The sequence below is a fragment of the Volvox carteri genome (genome assembly GCF_000143455.1).
Source record: "Volvox carteri f. nagariensis unplaced genomic scaffold VOLCAscaffold_65, whole genome shotgun sequence".
Taxonomy (NCBI): domain Eukaryota; kingdom Viridiplantae; phylum Chlorophyta; class Chlorophyceae; order Chlamydomonadales; family Volvocaceae; genus Volvox; species Volvox carteri.
This window is the reverse complement of record NW_003307608.1, coordinates 41,544-42,766: the sequence shown is the minus strand read 5'-3', so window position 1 is coordinate 42,766 and position 1,223 is coordinate 41,544.

The window sequence follows — 1,223 nt, the reverse complement described above, 5'->3', positions numbered from 1 at the left end:
CAGCAGACAGAGGATCCAAAGAAGCGTCATTGCCTGGCCGGTGATGGCTAGGAGGGCCAACAGGTCCGCGGCCAAACCGCTCACAATCTGAATAAGTGAGTTGTAGTCCATTGTAGGGAAAAGAGAGAGACGCAGAGCATCCTACTCTTACTTTTACAATGGTTTGGCGCCTTAATAGCAACCTGTCGTATGGTTCCGGGGCGTTTAGTGGAAACACCTGTCCACTAGCCACACACTAAGTCCACATTTAAGATAATTGTAATGTTTTGCAGTTCGTTAACGCGCGTTTCTGAAACCATGTCGTATCTTCGGAGCTAGTGGAGCTTGAACTTGCGTGTACAACGTGTGAGGTTATGGCGCGCTAATATGACTATTTAAGCGGACCAAGTTATGAACATTGTAAGTCTAAGTTGAGTTTGAAATCCGATCATCTGTGCCTACGCAAGTTTTTCGGCAAGTAAAGCCGGCTTACGCTTCCCAGTTGTTAGGTGTGGCCTGGTTCCCTTTCAATTGGTATCAGAGCCTAGGTGATCCTCCTCGCCGAGCTCTTCATCTTCGTCATCATCGCGTCGTCGCGCCATCGCGCCATCGTCTTCGTCTTCATCTTCCCCGATGGCTCTCGTTCCCACGGACGCCAACCGCGACCGATCCCGTTCGCGGTCCGTGGAACTCCCGAGTAATGTCCACGCGTCTCCGTTTACGACGCTCACGCCCATCCCCCCTATGGTCAACCCCGTCCCTACCGTCCCCATCGTCGACTCCGTCCCCACCACCTCCGTCACCGAACCATACGTCCCCTCGCTTCAGGAGACCATCGCCACCGCCGTCCGCGCCACCGTGGCCGACCTTCCGAACTCGACCCCATGGCCGACCCTACCGCAGCCACATCCTGGACCCTCGCAAGCCTACGCCCCCGTTCCCAGCTTCGCCCACCCTCGGTCACCATATTCAACGCCAAACCTCCTGCATATCGCCCGCGACTTTCCCACCTTCGATCCCAAGGAACCCCGGGCAGACATAGTGGGCTGGGACATCCTAATGCGGCACAATCTGGACATGGCCGGTGTCCCCGTGGACAGCCCCGAGGCCGCAAAAATCGCCCTGGCAGTTCTCCGCAGAACAACAGGTGACAGTCTACGGCGCCTAAATTCGGACCCCGCCACCCGATTCCACTCATACCACGCAGTATTACAAGCACTCACTCCGCTGGCCCCAGTGATCCA